Genomic DNA, 10047 nt, shown 5'->3' with positions numbered 1-10047 from the left:
GAAGTCCAAGTCATTCTTGTGTTGAGCTGGATGCAGGGTTCCAGGTGGAGTCCCACCAGGACAAAGCAGAGGGGCAGAATCTGCTCCCTGGCCCTGCTGCCCATGCTGTTTTGGATGCAGCCCAGGATAAAACTGGCTTTCTGGGCTGTGACCTCACAGTGTTGGCTCATGTCCAGTTTTTTATCCTTGATAAACCCCATGTCCTGCTCTGCCAGCCTGTGTTCTTGTCTAAGATTGTCCTCACCCAGATGCAGCACCTTGTACCTGGACTAGTTGAATTTTGCGAGATTCTTGTGGATGCACTTCTCATTTTTGTCCAGGTAAATAGTTATCCTCTAGAAAATGGCTTTATTTCTGCAAACTGTGAATCTCAGGAAATTATTTTTTTGAAGATGAGTAGTCTACTGGAAATGGATTGAAGGGACTTATGACTTTTGTTCAAACAAAATGGTAGGAGCAGTTTGTCATTTGGAAACTAGGGTCAGAATAAATGTATCTCCTTTGGTCTCATGAAATTAGGCTGAAACACAAGAACACGGCAAACACTCTCTCAAGTGGGGTTTTACATAATAAGATTGTTTTTCTGGCTTTACAGTCTACTTACCACAGGTAGAAATTAATTGCACCGTATTTCACCCTGAGTAGCCTCATGAAAAAGCATTACAGGGAGGACAGTTATGTTGATCTGATTGCCTTGTTAGAGGACACATTGGGTCAAGGTAACCTTTATTGACAAAACACATTTTAAAGCCCTTGGCAGTGACCGAACTCCTTCAGTCCACTGACCTAGGACTGTATTTTAAAAAAGTGAACACCATGTCCCATAAACAAGAGCACATGTGAAAGGCATGCCTTCGTTTGCAGTCACTGCTTTCAGAGCTGAGTGTAAACCATTCTTATGCACAAAGGTTGCAAACAGGGATTTGTCTATAGAAACACTTAAGTGGCAGATAGGACTGTGGCTACTTTCGTTAGAAGTTCTCTGTATATCTTATTTTCTGTAAATCAAACCTTGTAAATGCTTAATTTAAGATTTTCAGATAGTGAGAACAACAGAATGACCTAAACAGATTTCTGGGTTTTTAAGGTGGGCTGTGTGCATCTTTGAACAAACACATACACATGCAGTTCTCGACCTTCCTCCAAGTTTTGAAAGAGACTGCAGAGTTGTGAGATGCAGCTCATCTCCTCTGTCTTCAGCATTTTTGCCATTTGCTCTCCAGAGAGGTGTTGCACAGCGTGTACACACAGTCACAGCATTGCCCCCCTGGCAGCTAGCACTTCTGTCAGGGCTCACAGGCTAAAATACATCAGCAAAAGAGCAGCAAAGTGCTATGGCCTGTGCCTCCTCCTCAGAAAGAAGCTCTCTATTGACACTGCTAGTGTGTGTGTTGACTTTGCCTTGCCTCTTGTGTTTGCTGGCATTTAGGAATCTGCTGCTGGGTCAGAGAGCAAAGCTGCTGTCGTTGGAGGCGTGAACTCACCCACAGTGACGGACAGAGAGCCCTGTGCTGGGAACACAGTGTCAGAGACAGATGGTTATTTTTCACTATTCCCCGTATCCCATGAGCTTCCAGTGGCAATCAAAGTGTTTGTTCTTCAGGGCCTCCAATCTCACTATTCAGGGAATTAATGTTGACATGAAATTATAAGATAGGGGAATGTAGGTACAAGGCTGTTACTAAATGGCCAGTTTAAGCAGCCTACAGCTCCTGGCAGTGATGGTTTGAATCCCTGAGTTGTTATGAACAGCAATAAATATCCTGGTTTCACAAGAGAAAGATAGAAAGACCTTCTGGGACCTGTCTCAAACATGCTTGAAACCAAGCAAGCAGATTGCTGCACATATGCAGTTAAAAAGTCTTCTGTGAAAAGACTGCAATAATTTCTGATTCTCCACTTGTTAAATTAGCCTGCTTTCTGTAGCAGGTTTAACTCCCTTTGATAGCTAGATCCTTCCTTGCACAAACTTTGCTTTATGCAGAAAATGGTAGTCCATGTGTCTAGAGCATCAGCTGTTTGCAGAGCAAGACTTCTTACAGCTCCTCCTATTTTTCTCTCAATTTTCTGACAGGCTTTGCAAATTATAAGCAGTGCATTTGAAAACTAAGATGGGCAAATAACACTGATCTTGGCACAGGGCAAAGCCTCTGCAGATGCACATATGAAAGCTTTGCTTTCCCACTTTGCATCTGTTTCTGGAACTAAATCTGTATGTTTGCTCAACTGTTTACTGGGGTTTTTTTGATTACTGTGATACCTGAGAATGGGTTGTATAATCATCTGCTTCTGCATAAATAACTAGAAAAGATTTTTTGTCTTTCCTTCGAGAAGGTACCATGGCTGTCAACAAATTCATGCAGATCAGGTGACTCAACTCTCAGAAGGTTATATTTGAGCATTAGGTCCTTCCACTGCCTGCTTCTGTGGGTGTACAGTAGTTGTGTTTGTAAGTGAAAAGTTAGAGCTAACCGTCTGTACAAATTAATCTGATTCAAAAATGTGCTTCCTGGCTGGGTCTGAGTTAAGACTCAGGACAGTGCTCATGTCTTACCCTGTCAGTGAGCCTTATTCAGCTCTGGTCTCTTCAATGGCAAAGTCAGTGTAAGCAGATGCCTGTCCCTGCCCCCTGTTTTTGCCACTAAACACCTTGTGCCACACTTAGTAGGTCCCTACCAGCAGCTGCAGCTACATGGGAGTGAACACTGTGCTGCAGGAGTGGATTAGTCCTCATTGGATCCATAAGAAATCAGGATAAAAATCATAGCTCAGCAGTGGTAAAAATAAAAGGAATCAAATCAATTTTCATAATCACTTCTGATGCATTTTTTTTTTTAAATGAAAGCAGAGTTGCATCCTGGATAAACTGAAGACCATATAGTGTGGAATTAATAAAAAACCTCAGGTAAGATAGAAGAAACTAAGGTGAATGTTCCAGGGTACAGAGAAGAAAAAGATTGTTGCAGAAGGCCTAAACAGTATTGCTTTGAATATTGTGGCCTCTTTCTGCATGCTGCATTGCAGGTGTCACCTTTAATAACCCTACTGTTGTCAAAGAGCGTTCTGTGTAGTGTGAGTAGTCCAAAGAGGGCCTGATGCTGGTCTGCACAAAGTGACTTGCTAACAGGATGCTGGCTCCTTCTCCTTGTTTCTACCTCTGTAACTAAAAATACTCTCCACAGTTCCCTAAAATTATTTTTCCATGGAAGAAATTGCAGCTGCTCTTTAATCAACAATTACATGCATGGCCATGAACTGGAAGGGAACATAGAGCATAAAGACCAGGGGACATCAGTTTGTTAAAGGCAGAGTGCCTGGTCTGTGTGTCCTGCACTCACCTGGGACCATGCCAAGTTACTCATCCACAAGCTTAGCTCAGATTGTGGGACTTTCTCCTCTGTAGAAGAGGAGAACTGCACAAAAGCATTGTAAGCAACTTGAAGAGATCCAAACTCAAATAAAACAGCAGATGCTTATAAAATAACTTCTGTTGTGATGTTCAGCAGCATCTTTTGGATGACCTTCCCCAGAGTGTCAGGGGACTGTCAAACTCAAACAAGTTTCTTCATACACTTGTCCCTGGGCCACATCTGGGGAGAGGGGAGAGTGTTGCCTCTCCTGGTAGCTGTCAGGCCCCCAGTTAGGAGCTCTGATTGCCAGAATCATAACCTCACAAGCTCTGGGGGTTGTAGTATGGCAAAATTGGGGGGGGGGGAAGTGATTTCCCCCCCAAAACTTAATAAAGAAAAAAAAAGCTCACTTCCTCTGTGACACTTTCTAGGGCTTCTTTCTAGCAGGTCTTTTGTCCTTGCTCCACAGCTGGGTAGAGAGCTGCATAGGCTTTCCGGGCTGTCAGGGAGCTGCAGAGGTCTTCTAGCAGGTCTTTTGTCCTTGCTCCACAGCTGGGTAGAGAGCTGCATAGGCTGTCAGGGAGCTGCAGAGGTCGGTCTGCTGGGCGTTGGCACATGCCACAGCACCTGGTAGACTGCAAGACTGGACTTCCATCAGTATCCTACCCACTCCTCTCAGGTATGACATGCTTATGAGCTCAAGCACACGAAGGAAAAGAAAAACCTTGGTTAGCATAAGGTAGGGAATTCCTCTGAAGCCAGTAAAACCCATGGACACTATTAAAAATCCGATGAGGGGTTAGATGAATCAGTTGGTGCCTCACCGTGTCTAATGACCTGCATAACACCATCTCATGCACAGCCACCAGGTTTCTGCTGTCATTATGTTGAGAAGGAAGCAATGCCTGCACAGACTGGCATGACCACGAAATGCACAAGACAGTGTGCTTTCCCTACCACCCTGATGTCAGTTCGGCAGAGCTCGGGAATGTCGGGGCAAAGGCAGCAGGAAGAGGCAGAAGCGAAAAAAGGGAAACCCTTTAATTATTTGTGAAAGCTGGGATTGGCTGGTGAGGGCTCCCCGCACCTGTTGTGCCGTGTCCGAGCGCAGGGGATGCGCTGCAGCGCGGGGGAGCCGCCGCCAGCTGCCAGCCCCGACTCTGCCCGGCAACCCGGCCACGCTCCATCTGCCGCTCCCGTAATGAGCCGAGCCGGCCTCTGGCACAAGCCAGCCCTCGCTCCCCTATTCACCCGCATCCCCCTTTCAGCGTCCTATTGTTCTTCCCTAATGGCCTTACAATAGCCCTGCCTGTTGCCTTTACAGCCGCAGTGAGGCCAACCGGGGAAAGTCTTAATCTCTGCTTCAAATTAAAGGGACTCCTCTGAATTAATAATGTTGCCAGGAATGCACTGCCTGATACGAGGGGATGTATAGCACTCTTCAGCCCTCAGCAGCTGTGATTAGCTGGGGCTTGAAGTGTCCTGTCACAATATTTCATCCTGCTCCCCCGCTGCCCCCTCCCCATCGGCAGGGTTGCCACATGGCCTGTCTTGTGCTGCCTTTTCAAGCCCCGTGCCAATCATGCAGCAAAGATGCCCCAGATAGGGTGACAGATGGAGCTGGGGTAGTTCGAGGCTAGACTGGAGCCTGGAGCACTCACTTATGGCTCAATTCACCACAGATTTACCATACGGAGCAGCAAGGCAGGAGAAGGACCTCCCAGCTGGGCTCCCTGCACCGGGCAGGGCAGCCCACCTGTATCCCAGCCCCATGCACGGGCAGATCCCGACAGAATCTGCTCTGCAGCCTGATTAGAAACCTCTGACAGGGAGCCTCAGGGGTGCTGTGAATGAAGAAAGAGCCTGTCCCGTGAGAGTTAGGTTTTCCTCTGCTGTGAGGGGTAGGTTTGCAGATATGTATGCAAAAACATATGCCCCTTAGAGGGTTGTCAGCATCCCCACGCATATGCAATCATAAGATTCTTCTAGCCTTGAACATAAAGGCAGTTCCAGCCTGGCAACCTCTTCCCAGCCAGAGAATTTTTATTCCAGTAACAGGAGAGAGAGCTACAAATGAAAGAAGATAATAGCTCTATTTTTTGTTTGATAACATTCCAACATGAAGACAGAAAGATTACTGCCAAATTTATTTCAAATAGATTAATCAAGGCATATTGTTGAGAAGCAGCACAGTGTAAAATGGAAATCTCCTAAACTGGGCAATCCCCAAGTCTGTGTTAGAGAATTCCTGGAAAAGAGAAACCCTTCAGTGTCCCCACTGATGTCCATGGCATTGCAGCTAGCACTAACTCTGCACAAGGTCTAGTTTTGCCCTTGGTGCAAGACTGATCTCCTCTATAGCCTGCCAGCCACTGCTGACGACACTGCCAGGGCTCTGCCACCCTGTCTTCAACAAATATCCCCTTGCTGATCACATGCATGATAAATTTTTCTCCCTGAGCTGCATAAGAGAGACAAATCCTTTTGGCGGTTCCATTCTTTGTGTTTGTCCAGCTGCCCAGTGTTAGAGGCTGCAACTCCCACATGGACAAATAAGACGTCTTCTGCCTTTGCTGGATACCTGGACTACTTTGACAAAGGCTGCTGTTGCTGCTATGAGATCTTGCTATGCAAATTATCTAGTGCAAATTACATCTCCTGATACTTCTCCATGCTATTCCTGCTCTATAAATCTCACCGAACTTTGCACTAAAAATACAGAGGCTTAATGGACTGGTTTACATATAGAAAAAGTGAGTCACGGGCCAGCAGAATCAGCAACGAATTAATGGCTGGATCTTGCAGGCCATTCTTCAGGCTCATGCTTGCTAAACCTTTATGAGCATTAAAGTTTCATGCATTCTCTTTCCACTTGATGTCTACTATTTGTATTTTGAGAAATCTGTTTTTGACTGCATGTTGCTTCCTGCCCTTATTGGTTCTACATGGGGGTAAGTCAGGATGGCACTTATATTTGCCCAAGTGATATTAAAACACATGCCTTTGTGCTTTCTCTGAGTACTTTAGGAAAACCCTGACTGCATCCCAATGATTAATGCTGACATTCCCCAGTCAAAGCACGTTTGCATTCGTTGAGGATCCCTGTTCACCAGGGCAAGGCTATTAGGATCCCCGAGGTGTCTGTATGTGTGTAGGTCTCTTCGATGTGGGGCCTCCTTTGTTGGTTAAGCCCATTGCTTTCTACAGATTTGCTAATCTTGGAAGAACTGTCAGGATACTGTGTCAGATCACCGTGGCCTCTGTCCAGCATGCAAATGCATGGATATGTTTTTGCCCTCTGGCCAGGAGTGCTGTATCAAACAGCCTGTGACGTTCACAGTGTGCTCAGCAGGTGCTAAGCGTGGGTCAGGTGTACCATATGCCATATGGTCTGCTTAGAAGAGTGTATCTTTTAAGTTCTTTAAATTACAGGCCAGGTAAGATAAAGTAAGTAAAAACGCGTGTACAGAGCAGGCTGGGGAATATGCACCAGTAACACAGAAGTTATTCCTTATCACGCAAAATGACTGAGAGGGGTGAAGTAAACCCAGGACTGTCCACTTGACTCCAAAAAGGTTCTGGTCTTGAAAGGTTTGGGAGTGAGGCTTGTTTGTTCCTTTGCTTAGAGATGAAAGTATGCAAGAGATCTCTGCAAAAGGAACAGATGAGATGGTTCCTTTTTAAATGCTTAGCCTTTGGGAGCCACCGTGTGTAGAAATCAATCAAATTCCCATTTAATGATTAGCCAGAAGGCTGGTGAGAGGAATACATGCATACTTTAAAGCAATCTACATGGGAAAAGGAAATGAAACAGTTTAAAGTGTTTGAGGTTTTTATATATCCTCTCCACAACACATACGTTTGCAAAATGAATTTCCTTAAGAATCTCTGTGTTTTGTCAGGAGCAAATGAGAAGCACAGAGATATGATTTTTGCTAAGTTACATGCACCATGGTACAAGGGAAAAGGCAAGCATATTTACAGGACCAATTGGGATTTGTAACTACTATATTTGCAAGCTCACTTGTGGCAACTGCACTGGCAAATGACTGCATGTACAACTTATCATTTGTGTGCATATTTGCTGTCATTGCAGGCAGAAATTTGGCATGCAACTGTGCTTATGTTTGTGCAGACACAACAATGCCTTGCCTTTCTATGGTACTAAAGCACTACCCTTTTCTTCTTCTTGATTTGAAGTGACTGTCCCTTGCACATTAAGGCAGCGAGATCACAAGTCCAGCCACATATACCTTAGGACACTTTATACACATATGTCCCTGCTTCACTTAGAAATGTAGCCTTCCTCACCATACAGGGAAAAAGTAAAATTGTGATGTATTGGTCTTTTTTTGCCACTCCAGATTGTTTACGCTGCTCTCTCTCCAGGACAAAACTCTCAAACGACTGGTGTGTAAAAGAGGAGAATGGGCGAACCACGTGCCAGGCTACTGGAGGCCAGTCCTTTTCATACCCTGTAATTTTGCAGGGGATTGTTTCAGCAGCGAAGGTATAATGCAGCTATCCGGGGAGTCCTGCCCTTTGAAGTCGGGTGTTTTGTTCTGAAATCAGCCAAAGTTCAAGCTCATACGTGTGCGGAGCAGCGGTGGGGGAAGGCAGGGGTGGATTTTCTGACAATGCCGCATTTCAGAGCACGTGCTGCCAACTGTTGCCAAAGGCACATATATGTAGATATTACTTCTCCTCGGCCCCGGCGCTGCCTTCCTCATTGTTCAGTGCAGGCAGGCGGCAGGCCCCAGCTGACAGCTGTGCATTGCGTGTATCGCTAACAGCTGCCTTTTCCTGGGGGGAAATTAAAAGATTAGGGGGATGTGGGCACGTGCTGGCTTCTGGAGATGGAGACAATGCTTGATTTAGGGTGGAACTTGTCTGCAACGGCCGACAAAGGAGAGAGGCTGGAGGGAGGCGAAGGGTCAGAGGGGCTCTTGCTTTGCGGGAGACAAAAGGAGGGAGGAAGGAGAAGAGGAGGAGGAGGAGGAGAAGTGAAAAGCGGCTGCGGCAGGGCTCTGAAAAGGCTGCCTTGGTCCAGCAACAGCTGCTCCCACACAAGAAATTTGAGACGGTCCTTTCACAAACACAACGGCTGGCAGAAGAATAGGGAGGCCACACTTCACCAAAAATGAATCGTTTGCAATTGAAAAGGGGGACTGAGAGCTCCTAGTGTTTTTAAAGGTCTGCATCTAGACGACTAAGAAATGATTAGTCAAAGTACACCACAGAACAGCAGAAAAGTGTGCCACAGACCAGAAGGGGAAGTAAATCCCTGCCCTGCTATTAAAAGTTTATGCAACAGCTATGCTAGACAATAAGCATTATGGAAGAAAGCATCCACGTATGTATTCAACTATGTATATATCAACTGTGGCATTTTGCCAGGCTGCTGGCCTTGAGCTGGAATCTAGTTTGTTGGTACGGTTGGAGCAGTTTGTTTGAAATCACTATGACCCGCACCTGCTTGAGAAATGACAGGACCACTCGCATCAGAAGACAGCAGAGCTGCACTGAGTGTCGTGCTGATTTGCCTCCCTGTCCAATCACTGCCCCTAATACTACTTGCAAAAATTCCTGCCAGGAGGGGCTTCTCATAACTTTTTTAATACTTCTGTGTTGGAAGAAAACAAAACAAGCCCTCACACAGGGAGTGAAATAAGATCACACAAGAAAGGCCTCTCAGAGCATCATGCTTATGATGCATCCCAAGGTCAGGGTATGCACTCTCTGTGCTAGATATTAGCTTTAATTAATGACAAATACATATTAGTGTAGTCCTTTTCCAGACGGTTCCAGCTAGTCAGTAAAGTTGGCAGGTACTCATGCAGTGAGGTTTGCCATTACCCTCCTTCCTCACGTGGCTTTTTGGCAATGTGGTGCTTGAACATCATGACGAAATTGGTGAGTGTGTGTTTACTGAATTTATGGGGACAGTGGTGCAGAATTTTAAGATCAGCCTCTGCAGTGGCACTAAAGCTTTCTGCAATAGAGTCAGCAGCCTTTGCACAATTCAGTAGCAAGCCGTTATGTGGTTGACTTTGTGATGGATCATGTCATGGTCAGAAAAGGAAGTAATTGAAAGAGATAATGCTGTACATTAGAGATGGTAATTTGAAGAATATGGACCAGGCAGCAAAAGAACAAAAATGGTACAGAATTTTTGAGTGCTTTATATTTTAAAGATGACTTTGCAATTGACAAAAGCAAAAGAAAAAAAGACAGCTGGCTGGTGATGGCCCTTTAGTCTTTAACACACCTCCAGGTAGCTAAGGTAATTTACTTGAAATCTGTGGTGCTTTGAATACAGAAGAGTAGCTGAAACAGAGTGGGATGCCAGTTTGTGGTGTATTGTTCATGGTCTGGTTGCTGACAGAGACAGTTGGCTCTGTTTTGTTCCATGCACAGGGACAAGTGTGGCTCTCTGGACAGCCCACTCTTCCCCAAAACTAATTTTATGTCTTTTTTTGGGGTGGGGGAGAGAAGAGAACTGGGAAAGATATAGACTGGTTTGAACTGGTTAGATCGCACTGCTATAAAAGGCCCCTTTTAACAGCAGATGTTGGATTGTCATTGGTGTGATATAGTGTGACACCTTCAGGGCAGACATTTTTGTAGTTTCATTTTGTAGTGTAGAAGAGGATTACAGTCCTGCCTGGAACATGTAGAAAGTACTGGCATAAGTGTA

At 45.4% G+C, this 10047-nt stretch overlaps 1 long non-coding RNA gene across 1 annotated transcript; it reads left to right on the top strand.

Moving 5' to 3' along the window:
• The first annotated feature begins 272 nt into the window (after positions 1-272).
• On the top strand, positions 273-7860 carry LOC120509486. Its single transcript, XR_005629279.1, has 3 exons — positions 273-320; positions 2849-2905; positions 7740-7860. It is a non-coding gene; the product is annotated as an uncharacterized LOC120509486 (long non-coding RNA).
• The last annotated feature ends 2187 nt before the right edge of the window (positions 7861-10047 follow it).

Source organism: Passer montanus, unplaced genomic scaffold (genome assembly GCF_014805655.1).
Source record: "Passer montanus isolate IOZ18808 unplaced genomic scaffold, ASM1480565v1 scaffold52, whole genome shotgun sequence".
Taxonomy (NCBI): domain Eukaryota; kingdom Metazoa; phylum Chordata; class Aves; order Passeriformes; family Passeridae; genus Passer; species Passer montanus.
This window is presented reverse-complemented; position numbering and strand designations above follow the sequence as displayed.